Genomic DNA, 18725 nt, shown 5'->3' with positions numbered 1-18725 from the left:
AGTTGATGTTTTATGTGTAGATCTATTTCTGGTATTCTCCATTTGTCCCAATTGATCTCTTTATCTATCTTGATATCAATGCCATACTTTCTTGATTACTATAGTTTTATAATAAGGCTTGGAGTCAGAGAGGCTTAATTCTCCAACTTTTAAAATCAAAATTGTTTTAACTATTCTAGGTCCTTTGCACTTCCATGTTAATTTTAGAATCAGCATATTAATTCATGTCAAAAAATCTTACTTGGATTTTGATTATGATTGAATCAAATCTATAGATCAATTTGGGGAGAATTAATTGCTTAACAAAATTGAATTTTATGATCAATGATCATGTTATATCTTTCTATTTATTTAAGTCCTTCTTTAAATATCTGTAGAATCTGTAGTGATGTCACCTCTGTCATTCTTGATATTAGTCACTTGTGTTTTCTTTGTTCCTCCTGATCAGTTAGGCTAAAGGTTTGTTAGTTTTATCAATATTCTCAAAAAATCACCTTTTGACAATTTTCTTTACTGTTTTTCTGTTTGATGATCATTTATTTTCACTCTGGTCTTTATTATGTCATTTCTTTGGCTTATGCTGTATTTTGTGTTATATATTATTTGCCTTTTTAAACTGGTTTCTCGAGTAGTTAAATTGGCTTTTAATGTAGGCTTTATGTGCTATAAATTTCCCTTTAATTACTGTATACCATGAGTTTTTGTGTTTAGTATCAACTATTTACTAATTTTACTTTTTTCCCCCTTTGATCTATAGGTTATTTGTAAAGATATTATTTAGTTTCCAAAATTTATGAATTATACAGATACATTTCTTTGACTGACTTCTAATTTTATTCCACTTTTATTATATAACAATTTTTGTATGCTATTCTTGTATACTTTAAGTCATTTTCAATTTAGTGACATTTTTTAGAAAGCCCAGAATATGGTCTATCTTGGTAAATATTCCATTAAAAAAGTATAGATAGCATGTATTATGCTATTGCTGTGTGGAGTGTTTTTTTTTTTTTTTAATTTTTTTTTTCAACGTTTTTTTATTTATTTTTGGGACAGAGAGAGACAGAGCATGAACGGGGGAGGGGCAGAGAGAGAGGGAGACACAGAATCGGAAACAGGCTCCAGGCTCCGAGCCATCAGCCCAGAGCCTGACGCGGGGCTCGAACTCACGGACCGTGAGATCGTGACCTGGCTGAAGTCGGACGCTTAACCCACTGCGCCACCCAGGCGCCCCTACTGTGTGGAGTGTTCTTTACATGATCATTCCTTATCTCTTCATCCAAAGGGAACAGCTTTGGTTCCCTTTCATTTATTCTTTCATTTATTCTTTTCTACTATTTATTTTGTAGTTAACAATACACTGAACTGTGATTCTTGATGTTTTCAGTTAACAATAAAAACATTTTCCAACATTAATGTTTATGCATTTTAATACCATTTCAGGATGGATACTATTCATTAGGTGCATGAGCTATGTTTAATTTAGTTATTTGTTGGCCTTAAATACCTCCTAGAATAAGACATCACAAAAAATTAATAAATAAATATAAAATTTAATCATTACCTTTTAGATTATATCCAAATACTAATATAGGGGCATGTGGGAGTTTCATTTGGTTAAGCATCTGCCTTTTGATTTTGGCTCAGGTCATAATCTCACAGTCATGAGATTGAGCCCCACATCAGGCTCTGCTCTGGGCATGGAGCCTGCTTGAGATTCATTCTCTCTCTCTCTCTCTCTCTCTCTGTCTCTCTGTCTCTCTCTCTCTCTCTTCCTCTGCCCCCACCTCATGTGTATGCACTCTCTTTCTCTCTCTCTCTCAGAAAAAAAAAAAAAAAGACAAATACTAATACAAAGTTATCATGATCATCTTTGTGGAAGAAACTTTGACATCATTCTGGTTATTTCTATGTATAAATAAATAGGAATTTTTATGGATGTGGATAAATAAATATTAATTTTCTAAATGAAAGGTAAAGCTATTTTTCAGACTATTCACACATGTCCTCATACTGATTTCCAGAAAGTATGTATCAATTTGCTATCCTGCAGAAGATTTATAAATGTCTGTGTCTCTATTAACATTAAATGCTATTTTCTCAAATATTCATTGACGTGGTAAATAGAAAACATATTAGTGTTATATATTTCTCTGATTATTTTTGATATTGGGAAATTAAAAGCATTTTTTTATTAGTGTTTATTTTATTTTTGAGAGAGAAACAGAGCATGAGTGGGGGGATGCAGAGGGCAGGAGCAGAGAGAGGGAGACACAGAATCTGAAGCAGGCTCCGGGCTCTGAGCTGTCAGCACAGAGCCTGGTGTGGGGCTTGAACTCACAAACCGCAAGATGGGCCACCCAGGCACCACAGGCAATTTTTAAAATATATTTTTGGGGTCTTCTGTGAAAATTTTGTTTTAACCCTTTCCTTTTTTTCTATTAAAGTATATTTATTGCTTTGTGGGGTTAGGTTGTGAAAGAAAGAGGAAAATTAAAAAATGACACTCTGAGAAAATATCAGTATTTATAAATGCATAAGAAAAATGTTAATGAAATTTTGCTGTCCAAAATTCTTCAGCCTCTCTTTGAATACCTAAAAAAAGCACAAAGGAAGTTTTCTAAGGTTCTTATTTTCAGCAGTTTTATTTTTCTACAACATTGAGCCAGTTTTCATGAGGAGAAAACCTAAGAAAGGCAGTCATGAAACCGAAAAATCCCCTGTGACTGTGATATCCACTCCCATTGTGATTGGTCTTTCTTCTTTTGGCATACATTTTTTTTTCCTATTTGGTAGTCATATTTCCTACCTGAAAATGTTCATATTGCTCTTACTTTTATTATTCTATTTCTTAGAATTTAAGGATCTCTTCTTACCTTTCCTGATGATAGTGCTAAAGAAAATCCATGCACTACTAAAGATTCTTTACAGATAGCATCTGTAAGTAGTGTCTTTTGAGAAAATCACTACTTAACTAATGTCTAATCAATGGCCACCCACTGCAGCTCCACCTGGAATGTTCTATATTGAGAGTTGCCCCTTTGAGAAACAGATTTCAAAAACAACCAAAGCATCTGCATGTAAGATTTTGATTTATGGCTCCCATATCTAGTATGTATCTCTCTGAATAGATGGCACCTTGCTGTACTCACTTTCAACTATTCCAAAAGCGGACATCACATAGCTAGGTTGTCTAAGGGAAAGGTAACTTTGTATAGTCCCTGTGGGCTTATGTTTTTTTTTTTTTTAATTTTCAAATGACCCCAAATACCCGTTTCACATGGAATAACACACAAATATACTGAAATTTAATTTTATGTCTTCATATGAAATAAGGTTCAAGAATAGATTATTTTAAGTGTTTTATCTGACAGATACCTATAAATATAGCTTTATTGGATAGCTACAATGAAGTCATATATATGAGGAAAAATAATGACATGAAATTAAACTGCTATTAAAATGATATGAGCCAATATTTATTGGGCACTTACCATGTACCTGCCATTTTCTAACCTAATTACCTGTATTAATGTGTGAAATAAGTAGTAGAGGAAAACAAAACACAGAGGTTTAAATACCTTGCACAAAATTACAGCGATTAAATAGTAGAAATGGGGTGGGGGAAGAACTAACACCACGGTCAGCATTTTTAACCACTATGCTGACTGCAGAGATTTGTTTAGGAATATTCTAGAGTATGATTTCAGATCTGTTTATATCAAGCCAGAATTAAAAATCACCATTTATATCTCATCTAATGTTAAAATAATTGATTATTAGAATTCCAGGGCTATTAAGAAGAGGTGAAACTATACAAAAGATGTGAAAAAAACATATTTGTGTATGTCACCAAACAACGAGCTTGTTTTGATTTTTTTATTTATTGATCTTTATTTTTTCAGATTTGCCTAAATATTCTGGCACGCAGAGGGCTCTAGGAATGTTTATAGCAATCCTCATTGGAAAGATACTTCCCAGGAGGGTTGCCTCTAACTGGCCGGATCATTGGAGGCCAAGCCACAAACTAGAAATACGTCCTTACATCTCGGAGAATTGACTGTTAGGGTCAGACTCCACTGTTCTCCCATCAGGTGCTGGTTTCCAGAGGAAGGTTCTATTCGAAGAAAGCTACTGCAAAGCAAATGGAAGAGCAAGGGTCAGCCAAAGAGACAGTAAGAAATTTTCAGAAGCAGGTCATCAGACATTCATGAGCATTTTCTTGGTGCTGGGGAATGCATGTTAAAGGCAACAAGGGCTTGGTCTTCTAAGAATATCCTGGAAATTCTTATGGCTGCTGCATATTCAACCTGCTGCAACCCATTCTCTCTCTCTCTCTCTCTCTCTCTCTCTCTCTCACCTGTTCTCCTTTTCATTAAAAAAATATTTTTGTCTTTCTACAAGTTACGGTTCTTTTCTTAGTAAAAATGAGTCCCAGAACTTTTAGAATGCACATTAGAAGTGGCATTGCCATTTAGAGAGGGACAGCTAGGCCACACGACCCCAATTTCTCTCTGAACATTCACTGTCTCCTGGTGAATGCTCACTGGTTCCTACAAACTCTGTCTCATGGACCTCTTGGGCTTGTTCTTTTATTTAAACGTGTCAGTCCAAGCTTAGGCATACATGAGGCTTAAAATCAAAGCATTTTGTTGGGGTAAAGGGGTCATTTAAAGAATTTGCTGAATATCTGCTAGAATATCTGCTTTGCATTGTGTACTTTGTTCTATTTCCAGTCTATCGTTTACCCCATGGCTTCCTCCTGCCAAGCTCTGGCTTCCACTAGATAGGACCCCCAGTTAGTCTTCACCATGTTCAAGTCCAGGGCATGAAAGTAATAGTCTCTTAGCTTACGTTTCTCCATTGGTTTCCTGATTTTCCGGGATAACTTGATATCAGAATTGACCTCCCTCTCTTGGTGTATTCAAACCTCTGGGTCCCCATAGGATGAGTACTTACTGTTATAATATGGCAACCCTAAGATTTATATAAAATATAATCCCAGTATCAGGAAGGATGGGTGGGAGGAAGCTCGGAGAGACTGTCTTTTTCTTATGTTGACTTCTCAATTTTGGGACAGGCTTTCTAATCAGAAAGATCAGCAGACATAATCAATGTTTTTTTTTTCTATTTTAACTTTCTATTATTTTAGAGAGAGAGAACCTGCATGAGCAGAAGAGAGCGGCAGAGGGAGAGAGAGAGAATCTCAAGCAGGCTCCGAGCAGTGAGCACAGAGCCTGACACGGGGTTTGAGCTCACGAACTGTGAGATCATGACCTGAGCTGAAATCAGGAATTGGACACTTAACTGACTGAACCACCCAGGTGCCCTAGAAATAATCAATGTTTTAAGTCTTTATCAAAGTCTGATGATATCGTGGTTTAGACAAGATAGAGCTTAAATGTGATGTGGTAAACCCCTGTTTAAGCCTGTTTAAACCATGGCTGAAAAGAGAGTTATTTAGCCACCCATGAAAAGGGATAGATGAGGAATGAAGTATTGGGATGACTAATGGAAATCCCTTAGCCTGAACTGGTCTGAGAGTCCCACCCTGTGGAACAGAAGGTAGAAAAGAGTCCACAACTGCTGAAACTGCCACATACACTGGTAGTATTCATTACCCACGAACACTAAATACTTAATATAATTATAGCGCCCTCTGCAACCAATGGCAGCTTATGTGAACTAAGAGGGAAATGAAGCAGCATACCAGAAATTCTTGAAAGCAAAACTCAATTCTAACAAAATTAAGAACAAAAGCGTCTCAAAAGCAGCATGTGAGGCAGTTCTTGAAATTGTGACACATGGTTTGAAAACCAACCGAGACTGAAATTCTGACTGCAACTTAGAATTATGAACATTGCTGTGGGTGAGCAAAGCAAGCAATAAGTACATTTTCATAAGCATCTGGAGGATTGTTTTACGGCTCAGACAAGGCCAGCAAATTGGCTTCAGGGATATGATAAGAAACAGCTGGAGCTGAAAGCACAGGGCTGAGGAATGCCAAAGAAAGAAAAGGGATAAGATGGTCTTAACCATAGAACTCTTAGGGCAAGATCGAAGCCCCACCTAGGCTCATTTTAACTAATAAAGTGCAAAATGAATAATACGAAAATGTACATTGTAAATAGGAAACTGGGAACGACTGCAGATAGTAAAAAATATAAGCTAATTGATGTGGGGAGAAGAAAGGGGTGATGTAAGGTTTGTGATTGGGTATGAAAATAGAGGGTTTCAATATTATTTTGTCATCTTCAAACAGTGCTGAAGAGTGAAGGAAGAGACAATTCTTTCTGAACCAGTAGTAAAGTCCATGGCTGCTCTTTGCTACATTTTCATTGAATTTTAAGTGGATTGTATGAGACATGAAGGAAAATATACAATTTCCCGATTATGGTTTTCTTTTGAGTGCTCATTCTCAAACCCCTGGCCCTACTTCTAAGTGGCCAAGTGACCCTTGAATCTTCAAACTTCCCAGTTCAGTTTTCTCTGTCTTATTTTTATCCAAACTGTCTCCCCTCATACATGACCACCCTTGTTTGCACATAGCAACACAATGCCGTATTCATTTGTGACCCCTATGGAAATCTAGTCACCTGTTGTCCTGTTTGCCAACATAGATAGGCCTTCTTCCCAATTCCTGCCCAACTATCAAGGGTGAGACCCAGAACTCAGAATTTGACCCAGCACCTTCACCAGGTTATATGGATTCTGTTTCTTCCTATTGGTTTTTCAGAAACAAAGCGAAAATGTCAAAAAATATACTACTTGAACAACAGGTAACTATTCTGAATGGAATGGCTATTCATTATATATTTATAAATTAACTTTCAACATGTATTATTCAGAATGAATCTTCTATGTGGGCATGCAGTAGGCACCAAACTATAGAATTACTCTTCGAATTCTAATTTTCTCTGTTATTGTGTTGGAATTTATTAAATTGGGTTCTGTGACTACAGAACACATAAGGGATTTACAGAAAGTTAATGTCTTTCTTGCAAGTAAATCATTGTTCCATTTTTTTTCTTAATTTTAGAGGACACAGTGACAATGGTAATAAATTTAGAGCTAGTGGTGGAATGATAGAGGAAGTCTCTGACAGGTCTATTTTCTGGTAGGAAGAGACCACCTCATCCACATCACAGGGTCTGGGGTTCCTTCACGAATGTCTTCCACACTGCTATACTGTGCAGGAGACTGTTCGTAACATTAAATACATTAACATGCCTTGAGCACAAGAGCCACCCAGATCCCCAGACATCACACCATGTGATTTAGTGTCACTTTTCCCTCACGTGGTTAGAAGGCACAGGATCAATGTGGCCTTTTGAACACTAACCTAAAGGGCACATATTTGTAAGACTGTAAAAATAACTATGGTGCTATATTTAAAAAATTGGTTTTGGCCACATGTTTATGCATTCTTAAATAACTTTCTTAACTGAATTTCATAGTGTGTGTGTGTGTGTGTGTGTGTGTGTATTGAAAGCTATCCATTTTTTATAAACATTATAGATGGTGTATATAATTAAAATACCTATGTGTATAAGCTTTCTTAGTATGTGCCCAGCCCTGTGAAAAGCAATGTAAAACAATATGTTAAAACAGTATGAAAAAAGGGGTTACTGAGGCACAGAAAGTTGAAATAACTTGCCCAAAGCATACAATTAATGCAGAAGTCACTACACTATATATTCAAAGTGTCAGCCAATAGGGGCACCAGCTAGTCGGGGCCGCAACAGAATCTCAATGCCATGTCAATGCTGTAATTGACATTGAACATACAAATGTTGACAGTACAGCATCTAATCCAGACAATATCCAGCAAGTGGAATTCAGATGCCTGGGTTCTGATGGGAGGTGGTAGAATGGACTATCCTCCCAAATTTCAAGCACCAGAGAGAGCCCCATCCCCACAGTGAGCCACTCTATAAGCAAGAACACAGTGGTCTAATAGGCAATTACAAATACTTTTGGCGTTTCAATGGCTATATATTTCCCAATGTCATAGGGAGACTGCAGTTGTATTATGTAAATTCCCCATCATGTGCTTGCTCACTGTTTTATAGTGACAGGTCAAAATAAAACTTATTCAAGTTACAATAAACTAAAATATGGAAAACCCAAGCTAATTCATTCATCATGAGTATAGGGGTACCTTAGTCTGTGCAGCATATTATTTTTCCGGGAAGGAATATACTACCTTGGCTTTCACGTTCTCTGCCAGGGAGAGGGAGAAAGAGGACACCGTGTGGGCTTCTGATTTTTATCACATTGACATAACCTATACCTCATCACATTAAAGCATTACTCCAGGTCCTTCAGAAGCTGTAATTGAAAGGATCTTTCCAAACATCTGAGATGCCAAGACAGAATCTAGCAGCAAATGTCGTGAGACCCACGGAAGGTCTCCAGCAAGAGATGTGTTTGTGGATTGGGGGATGTTTAACATGAACCATGGAAATACTAAAACGAATTTTCCCTTCATGAAGAATGTCTTCAGTGGGCTTTCTTTGTGTTAAGGCAACTTCTATCTGCTATCCTGTGCACCGGGGACTTGCGAGTACAGAATTAGTGTGAGCTGACTGGTAGATCCAGTGGAGCATTTCCTCCAATGTCCATGAGGGATTGGCACTAAGAGAATTGGGACCCCCCGGCAGACTAAATGCTGTCACTCTCTGCTACATAAAAATGCAAAACCATAAATGGCAGAATTCTAGGCTAGCTGAGACACTCTTTTATTTCCGTCATGTTAAGGTTATGAATATGACATAGCTTTCAGTTAAATACTAAATGAAAAATTGAAATGTGCTTTATCTCACAGATTTTCTTTCAAGACCATATGTATTAACACTTCCTTTCATTTCTCCTTGACTGGGCTTATAACAAATCCTCAAGCAGTGAAGTAGCTTTCCTTGATAAGATTTGCCCTTTGAAATGCTCTAAGCAAATTTCCTATTTTCTTGAAAAAGTATTCCTAATGCTATCTTCTTTTTCTCTTCTGCTTTCAGAAATCTCTTATTGGACATTTTGGTTGAATTATTAGCTAAATTAATATATATTTATGTGGAATATGTTAGTATTTGAACGTGTGCCTACAGAGTTGCTTTATTGTTACAATTTTATCAGAAGGTTTTCAGAAGCTCTTTGCACAATGCATAGTCCTCGGTGCACTTCCTGGAGACTAAAACGTTTCTTGTATCATATTTTCTTAGTCTTTTAAAATCCCCTATTATATTTAATGGCAGTAAAATCCCAAGTGTTATATCAGCTTATTGGGTGTCAGAGATTAAAACAACAACAACCAAAAAAACACTATTAGCTTGGATGGCAAAAGATGCAGTATGAGTATTTAGGAAAGAAATGGAAATTGGGTAAAGTCTACTTTGTGCACATACTTGCCTCACCTTATACAACTTAATTCTCTTTTTGATCTTGTAAGTTTTTATTTTTTTTTTTAATTTTTTTTTAACGTTTATTTATTTTTGAGACAGAGAGAGACAGAGCATGAACGGGGCAGGGTCAGAGAGAGGGAGACACAGAATCCGAAACAGGCTTCAGGCTCTGAGCTGTCAGCACAGAGCCCAACGCGGGGCTCGAACCCACGGACCGTGAGATCATGACCTGAGCCGAAGTCGGCCGCCCAACCGACTGAGCCACCCAGGCGCCCCAATCTTGTAAGTTTTTAAATTTTACCTTTACAATCAGAATTTACAAAGAGCTCAGAGAAGCAAAGCATTTTTCCCAAACAACTAATTATGGCAAATGTGGAATTCAAACTCCTATGTATCTAATCCCAAATTCTTATTATGTCCATGATGCCGTGCTGATTTTCACAATTCAGATATTGATCCCTGTCCTCCATACATGACATGGTAATCTCTGTTTCCCACCCCCAACCATGGCATAATTTTTAAACCGCCTTATAGAGGTATGATTGCATGATAGAAACCATGCATATTTAGTGTATAAGTTTGAAATGCCTCCCAATGATAGGTCCCAGTAAGTGGTCTGTACAATAATCAATTGAATTTTAAAACGTCAGGGAAATCTAATAATTTTTTTAGTTGATTTGAGAGAGGGAGGGAGAGTGGGGCAGGGAGAGAGAGAGGAGAGCCAGAGGATCCCATGCAGGCTCTGCACTGTCAGCACAGAGCCCAATTCAGGACTCAAACTCATAAACCGTGAGATCATGACCTGAGCAGAAGTCAAGAGTTGGGTGCTTAATGGACTGAGGCACCCAGGTGCCCCCAGATCTAATAATTTTATGTATATGGTCTTTATGGTTCTTGGAGCATAATGGTGAGGAATCAAATCTGGGCTCAATTTACTGTTCCACCACTAACTGTTGGTGTAACTTCTGGATACTTCATTTATTGGAGCCTCCGTTCCCTGATCTGTGCCTCAGTTAGAATAACCTCTGCTCCACAATGGGTAACGACGAAATAAAGTGATACATACAAAATGTTAGCACAGATTCTGTAGAGGGAGAAACAAGCGCTGATACTTATGTAGGTAGGAGAGAGGGAAATTAAAATCAGTTTCCTCTGCATAGCAGATGAGCTAATCTGCTGAGAAAGAATACCGTGAATAATTAGTGGGTTACTGGACCACCAGCAGAAGTCTGAAGAAAAATATAAGCTTTTGTTTTCTCTCTTCTGTGAAAATAACCTATATGGACATAAGAAACAAAAGTAACTTTGAAAATCCCTTTAATAAACAAAGTAGGAAAAAGCTAAGGTAAGAATATTATCTGCCCAAATCCGTCTCGATTCAAGAAAGCCTCCAACAGTGTAAAACATATCGCTAGTTCTCAAGCAGAGAGCTGTATTGCTCTGAAAAAAAATGATACGATCCCGAGGGAGCTGTGATTCATTTCTCCGGATGATGAGGGCTGGGGGTGAGGCTGACCAGGAGAAGAGTAACGTGGGAATTTGGTTCCGTGGCACAGAGCTTCAGGAAAGGTGAGAAAGAAGTGACGTCAACCATGTCCCATTGGAGACACTCCTCATGGGAGAAGTAAATGGCAAATGAGGCAGGATAGAAAGGGAAAGCAGACATCACCTTGCATCTGCTAGCAAAATTGGAGCAGACGTAAACACTAAGTTGCCCTGAGAAATCCAGGTGAGACATGTTAGAAAAGAGCTACGCTGGCGTCTGTGGCATCGGCTCCCTCTGGAGGAGTGACTCGGGAATGTGTGTCTCCAGGACAGGAAACAACATCTCTGTTTGGGAAATGTTCTGAGAAGACATTCCCAGCTGGAGAGTTCGGACTGCCTCTTGCCATCTTCACTTGTACAAAGAGCAGACCAGAACTCTACAGCCGCCGTTCACACACAGAGAAAGTTCACGAAGGATTATAAAAGGGAGTTGTCAGCGTTGACATAAAGCAAACCGGAGAAAAGGAACACAGCAAGCGAAAGGCAACTGAAGAGGCAGAGATCAGGAAAGAATTCAAGGTAGTGATGCCATCGTTCCAGAAATGAACAATGAAGATGTTGCCTGTAATAAGACAGAGAAAATGAAAAGGATTTTAGTGATTGTGATTCACACACCTAAGGAATTTGCTATATAATGGAACCCAAAAATGGAGTAGTAGCTAGAGGTAAACAGACAGTAAAGAAACAGAAAAATGAGTAACATGCAGGAAATAAGGGAGAAGAGCAAAAGAATAGAAAGGAACCTAAATGCTCTTCAGTAGACCAGTTAAGTAAATCATGATACACCATATAGTAGAACACCAAGCAGAAATTTTTTCAACAGCTACTTTCCAGTGAATAAACAAGGTATAATAGAATATTTAATCAACTCCCATTTGGGTAACACAGCTGGAGACTGTATTGCTCCTCCTGAGAGGAAGTGAGGGTCAAGCGGGAAGAGTTAGGCAAAGGGGCTTGCCTTTCCCCTCTATGTACATTTGTACTTCTGGAAACACACTTCTTTTACCACATATATGTCTTATTTATAGATGAAAATATGCCAAAACGACAAAAACGCCAAGAATAAATTCTTGACTCAACTTCCCCCAAAACCAGCAAATAAGAAGAGATGAAGAGGAAAGAAATTACAAAATATAAAGCAAAAATTAAGAGACCGAAATAAAAGTAAAATATATGCTAGGATTCCTTAGCCACACCCTTGGTTTTAAGTACTGATAATGGTGTTGACTAAGTTATGCCTCTAACCCATACTCTGAATTTCCCTAACCTCCAGTTGTTCTTATATCCAACCACAAACTTGAATTTTCACTTGTGTTTCTAAGAGGCGGCTTCAATTTAACACGGCCAAATGTGCCTCTTTCCTAATCTTTGATCTCAATAAAATGCACCATTTCTTATTTGCCCAAGCCCCCATCCTAAGATTTATCCTTAAAATATCCGACTCTTTCCCTCATCTCACCCATACCCCAGTGCTCTTACCATAAAACATATACCAGTTCTGTCTGATTCTATCTGAACAACTGTCCAGAAGCCCATCTCCCCCTCATGTCACATCTCCCTTCCGGTACTCTTACCTATCCACTGTTCACAGTCCAAGCACCACCGCCATTTTGCCACCGCAATAAATCCCAATGGACTTCTACTTCCATCTACAATCCACTCTCCACATCATGGCCAGAGTGATCATTTTAAACTTCCAGTTATAAAACCAGTAAGTCACGCAGATGCAACATACAGCTCGAGGAATACATTTCATAATATTGTAATAACTTTGGTGACTGATGGTAACTCGACTTACTGGGGGATCATTTCGTAGCGTATAAAAACATCAAATCACTATGATGTACACCTAATAGGAAACTAATAGGACACTGTAGGTCAGTTACACTTCAATAAAAATTGTGAAAATAAGGTCATGTGATTTCCCTTCTTAACAACCTCCAATGACTTACATCACACTTAAAAATAGAATCCAGGATCCCCACCCTACCTAGAAGTCCCTGTTGATACTACTTCTCTGACATTATTTTTCCTTCCATTTTCTCTTTCATCACTCTGATGCGTCCACTCGAGGCCTTGATTTTGTTCTTTGTCATTGCTAAATGTGTGTTTGCCTAAGCTCATTTGAATGAGCTATTTCATTGTCCTGGAATACTCTGTCCCCATGCCGCTGGTCAGAGAGGCCTTCCCTACAGACCAGTCTGAGGAAACACCATCCCATCCATCAGCATCACACTGCCCTCTTTTATTTACTTTATTGGCCTCATATAACTATCTGATATTTTCTTCTTTGCTTTAGTATCCGTCTATTCCCAAGTATAAGAACACTGCCTAGAAAGAGTAGATTCTATTTTTGTTGAATGAATGAATGAATGAATTCAATTTTTTTAAATGTTAGTGTGTCTTAAATATAGATCTTACATAGGTACAAAAAAATGACTTAAAGATAAACGGGGGCGCCTGGGTGGCTCAGTTGGTTGAACGTCTGACTTTGGCTCAGGTCATGATCTCTCAGTTTGTGAGTTCAAGCCCCGCGTCGAGCTCTGTGCTGACAGCTCAGAGCCCGGAGCCTGCTTCGGATTCTGTGTCTCCCTCTCTCTCTGCCCCTCCCCCGCTTGTGCTGTCTCTCTCTGTCTCTCAAAAATAAATAAATAAATGTAAAAAAAAGAAGATCAACAAAACAATGTGACTGGCTCTGGGAAATTGGATGGATGACCTGGCAAGGAGGTGAACTTGCACATTTAGTTATGTGCTATGTTCACAATGCTGTGGAACTAAGTTAACTCTTGCAATAAAAATTGCATCATTTTTTCTTGTTTAATAAACACATAAAGATTTTACAAGTTGTAAGCCCTCTTCTAGAAAAAAAAAAGTCAGATACAGATTACTAGAGAGAAAATATAAGACTTGGAAATGGTTTAGCCAAAGACAGGTGGGCAGAGTGCAATAAAATATTTGTTAGTGACCATACTTTCTAACCCATCCTCCTTCCTTTATGCTATAAATGTTAGATAAAATTTTATTGATCAACTATATTCATTGTGTCTTTAAAGTCAGATGGGTGAGATTCACAAGCAAGATATAGAGAGGTTCTATTTTAATATCATAACAGCTTTTTTTTTTTTAACAATATGAGTTTATCTAAGTTACATTAAATTGTTACTGATATGCACACATTGGATAAGAGCATCTTTCAGAAGGCAGTATTTTGAATTTCTTCTTAACAGACAACGGAAACCTCCATGATACTGTAGGTGACAACATGGGAATGTTCTAAGAAGTGCTTTTATGTTTTACCTGGACAATATTAGAAATTTTGTAAGAGGTTACTATATTTAAAATGTATTATTGATAATCCAATTCTTCAAAAATATTGTGACATGTTACAATCCCAGTGCAACTTCACAGTAAGGATGGAGAAAAGAAAATATTACACTGTTGTCCTAAGTAGGTAGATGCTTTGACAATTGTTACCTTTATTTTTATATTGGCCAGCAAGTAGCTTGAGCTTTAGACACGGAAAACCTGAGTCCCTCTCAGAGACAGAGTCCACAGGCTCTTGGAACTCTACTAATCAAAATAAAATATCCCAAGGGTCACCATGAGAGGAGGGATGGGCTTTTATCAATTTGACTACAAATGATAAAGCAGGACTGCTGTTAGCTCAAATTGTATCCTTGCAATAATTTTTAAATGGCATTTCTTTCTTAATTTATATTGTTACATTGGCCAAATTACTTTAATAAAGAGACAAACCCACAACAGTTGGATCGGAACAATGTCCTATCAAGCAGCACCCTTGTACAGTGCACAACCTGTACATACATACCCAGTGTCTTTGTAATTTAGAAATACCAGGAGACATTCCAGCTCTGAATTAGAAAGACATTTCTAATGTAACTTTTAATAGTCAGAATGAACTATTTCAGTAAGTTCTAAGTCCCCCATGATTGGAGGAATTGAAACCCTGGATTAATTAAATTCACGTATTATGTGGAAATTATAGATAAGATTTTAAAAATCAAATGGCAGTTGGACTAGATAATCTTTAAGGTTTTTTTCCAATCCTAATATTTAATATTCTATTTCAAAAACTCTTTTTTTGTTTTTTAAGCTTATTTATTTATGTTGGGGGGGCAATAATAATTAGTTTTTTTATTTTTTTATTAAAATTTTTTTTTAATGTTTACTTATTTTTGAGAGAGACAGAGACAGAATGCGAGTGGGTTGGGGAAGAGAGAGAGGGAGGCACAGAATCTGAAGCAGGCTCCAGGCTCTGAGATGTCCACACACGGCCCCATGCGGGCTTGCACCCAGGAACTGCGAGATCGTGACCTGAGCCGAAGTCGGACACTCAACCGACTGAGCCATCCATGAGCCCCAATAATTAAGTTTTTTTAAAGATAAAACATTAAAAAGCAAGGCACACATTACTTGGAAACAATTGGTGTCATCAGGAAGCGTGGTGTTCATTATATTGGAGGCACATAATTATCAATGTTCTGACCACAGTTTCACTAAACGTACTGCATCCACTGTTTCTGGTGCCACAAAACAGTAAGGTCAATTAATTATGACAGGACAGAGGCCAGGGGTCAGTTAGACGATATAGCAACAGTTTAAGAAAGAAATTGGGAAATCTGGGTGTCTCTGTTGGTTAAGCATCTCGGGTCACGATCTCACGATTCGTGAGTTCAAGCCCCAAGTGGGGCTCTGTGCTGACTGCTCTGGAGCCTGGAGCCTGCTTTGGAGCCTATGTCTCCCTCTCTCTATTCCCCTCCCCTGCTCTCTCTCTCACACAAATAAATAAACATTAAAAAAGTAGAAATCAGGGATGCCTGGGTGGCTCAGTCGGTTGAGCGCCCCACCTTGGCTCAGGTCATGATATCACTGTTCATTGAGTTCAAGCCCTGCGTGGGGCCCTGTGCTGACATCTCAGAGCCTGGAGCCTGCTTCTGATGCTGTGTCTCCTTCTCTCTCTGCCCCTCCCCCCACTTGTGCTCTGTCTCTCTCTGTCCCTCAAAAATAAATAAATGTAAAAAAAAATCTACAGGTGCTATAGATAGTAAAAAGTAATATTACCAAACGGGTGATATTAAGGGAAGTCTGTAGAGAACAGTAAAGGAGACAAAAACACATATAAAGGATGGAGGAAGTCTAAAAAGAGCCCCACAGCTCGGAGAGGAGAGCAGTTTGGTGGCAGTATCTGTCCCTCTCCTGCAATGGGGTTGATTTGGCTGATGCGAATGAGAAGCCCATCACCTTCTCTCCCTTCTGTGATGCTTTCCATCTTGTCTGAGGGGAGCCGTTCTTTCAGTAGGGACACGTTTCCTTTGGGTCCCTCTCAACTCATTTTCCCCTTTGTTTGACTTTCCATTGTTATCTTTAATGTTCTGAAGGTTGACGAGATTTCTACTTAATACTTTTTGTCATAAATGCACCAGGGGACTTTAGGAATAAGAGACTCCTGGTCTCTGGAACGACCCCGGACACACCACTGGGTCAACTATTACCATATAAGCTATTATGCCACCTAAGATGCATTGCTAGAAGGCAATCAACAGAAGAAATATGGAAACATGGAGGGAAAAATTGTTCATGGAGCTTAAAAATCCATAGAAGAATCTTACTTTTATAATATATAGACACTTGCATAGTGTTTACAAAAAGCCAGATATTTTTCCAAATGCTTTACACATTACTTCACTCAGTTCTCACATAGGAGATATTATTATTTTGCCTGTTTTACTAACGAGGATAGTCTACATTATTATCTTGTCCTAGAGACCATGAATGAAACTCAAAGGTGGACGGTCTAGATTTTAAGGAAGAAATGAATACAGATTTCTTTGCAAGGACAACACTAGAGCCAAAGATAGAGTTTTGATGTGAGAGAAAGCAAAACTTTCAACACAAATGGATGTTCGAAAGTCAAATTAGTCCATTTTATTTCTTATATGTGAATTGCCTGATCATCTGTATAAAAGTAATTTTAGCTTCATTTATATTGTTTCTCATTTTGATGTTTAATATGACAGCACCTCTGGTTTTTGTTTTCTATCTTAAAAACCCATTTGTTTTCCATTTCCCACCATTTTCAGACTGAAGTGTTGACTAGATTTGGTTCAATAGGAGTCCACATGATGACTTCCCCCAAGCCCCCATGGCGGGGAGGTGGGGGGGGGGGGGTGTCTCATGACCTATGACGGTGTATTTAGTCATCTGGATTTGAAACATTTCTCCTTTTCTATTTCACACGTTCTTATTAAAGGCATGTAGTTTTAGAAAATATTTCATTAAAAACTCAGAAGGTTGGGTGTGAGGGAGCTACAATTAAATGATAATATCAGGAGAATAGAGCATTGTTTCAAGATCACCTTCAGGTCTCCTGCTGGAGCATAAATGGGGGCGCAGGGCAGAAGCACTGATTTTCCAAGCAGGAGACATTTGTTGGGTGACAAAGCCTTATTACAATTTATTGACTTTAGTGTACAAATGATGAATGCAAGGGTAATTGCAGTTCTTACAGATGAGGAGACATCGTTCTCCATGTCCGTCCTTCTAGACCGGCGCAAACCACTGTTGGCTCGGCTTGCTGCCAGTTTAATACTACCTTCTGTCAAATGTTGATGTCTCTCACTCTTTCCCATCACTATTTTTTTAGCAGTGATTTTTTTTTCCTATTCTCTTCCTCACACCCCCTCTTAGTTTCCTCTATGCCCTTGAGTTTAATCTTCTACTGGTTTTTTGTTTATTTATCTCAGACTTAAGAAATGATTTCCAAACCTGACTGTACATCAGAATCAGTGGAACTTTTTTATTAAAGTAATTATTTCTGGGCCCCACCCCAGGGGATTCTGACTCAAGAAGGCTTTACAAAGGCCATGACAATCAGCAGTTTTAAAAGTCTGTGTTTTTAAAAAGATTCTCATGTGATAATTATTTGCAGTTAGACCTGAAGATCCTTAACTGGTATCTTTTAAATTACCTTAGGCAGCTTTCACTGTTTACTTCAAAGCAAGAGAACTTCTAGAAGGCAACATCGGGGTGTCATCCACTTTAGGACAAATGCTCCCATACACAGCCCTCAGTCTACCTGCTCTCTGACCCCCCAGAGGGCAGGTGAGCTCAAATTCCACAGGGAATGTTTTTCTGGTTGCCTGCTGTTTTGAGGAATGCAGGATTAATCAGGCAGTGGGCCTCCTGCCCAGAGAGGCTGTTCTGAAAAAAAAAGTGGCCAGTGTTTGCAAAGCCTCCGTTTGGGATCCAGGCCTTGGAAGGGAGCCCCTTGAAGATGGGGGAACAGCGAGCTCCCTTCTCTGAGTTTCATGCCTCTTCAGTCTTAGCCGTGCACGCAGTTAAGAGAGACACCGTGTCTCCCAACTCTCTTCCCCATGCATTTGCAGAGTATGTGGGAACCACGTGACAAGCACAGAGAGGCTTTGTTTGCTCTTATTAAGCTGGTTCTTCAGTGAGTACATGTGGAGCTCAGTCCCAAAAAGAGCACACAGGTCTCACATACAGGGTATGCAGCACCTGCAATCGTGAATTATTGAGTGCCTGAGAGCATTGTGATCATGACAGCAACTCTTATAATGCCTCTGGAAAATTCTATCATTGGGATACAACGTGACAATATATTATTTATGGGATAATGTTAGGATGTTTTGGAAGGTATTTTACCATCTCTCTTTCAGTACAGTGAAAATAAAATTCTTACATGATTTTTCCAGACAAAAGGAAATGCAAACACTATTTGAACTACTTAAGTAGAATCTACTT

General features: G+C 38.5%; 1 long non-coding RNA gene across 1 annotated transcript in view; it reads right to left on the bottom strand.

The window, feature by feature from the left end:
- Positions 1 to 2493: 2493 nt before the first annotated feature.
- LOC131484672 (uncharacterized) overlaps positions 2494 to 18725 on the bottom strand; it is a 36563-nt gene continuing 20331 nt past the window's right edge. The window contains exon 3 of the long non-coding RNA XR_009248384.1: positions 2494 to 4134. This is a non-coding gene — a long non-coding RNA (uncharacterized LOC131484672). The remainder of the gene's footprint in view (positions 4135 to 18725) is intronic.

The sequence above is a fragment of the Neofelis nebulosa genome, chromosome 9 (assembly GCF_028018385.1).
Source record: "Neofelis nebulosa isolate mNeoNeb1 chromosome 9, mNeoNeb1.pri, whole genome shotgun sequence".
Taxonomy (NCBI): Eukaryota; Metazoa; Chordata; class Mammalia; order Carnivora; family Felidae; genus Neofelis; species Neofelis nebulosa.
This window is presented reverse-complemented; position numbering and strand designations above follow the sequence as displayed.